Below are 302 nucleotides of genomic sequence, written 5' to 3' on the forward strand. Positions count from 1 at the left end.
AAAAAAAAACGCTTCGATGCAAATCTTTAGATACTGTTTAATTTTAAAAAATTGGTGGACTATTCCAAAAGCTACATGATCTGCTAGTTCATTATTAATATCCTAATTAAGATAAAGTATGTAGAATGAAAAAGGGATTATTAAAAAATATTATTTCTCATAAAAAAATTAGGTTGATCCATAAACTTTTCAAAAAGTTATAGCATTATAAAGTTAAAAATATAAAAATGAATTTTTTTACAAAAATCGTTTTTTTTTTATAAACTTTGATGTCTGTTTTCACCATGAAGATAAAATAAAGT

Source organism: Daktulosphaira vitifoliae, unplaced genomic scaffold (assembly GCF_025091365.1).
Source record: "Daktulosphaira vitifoliae isolate Bord-2020 unplaced genomic scaffold, ASM2509136v1 Scaffold_4, whole genome shotgun sequence".
In the NCBI taxonomy this organism is placed as follows: Eukaryota; Metazoa; Arthropoda; class Insecta; order Hemiptera; family Phylloxeridae; genus Daktulosphaira; species Daktulosphaira vitifoliae.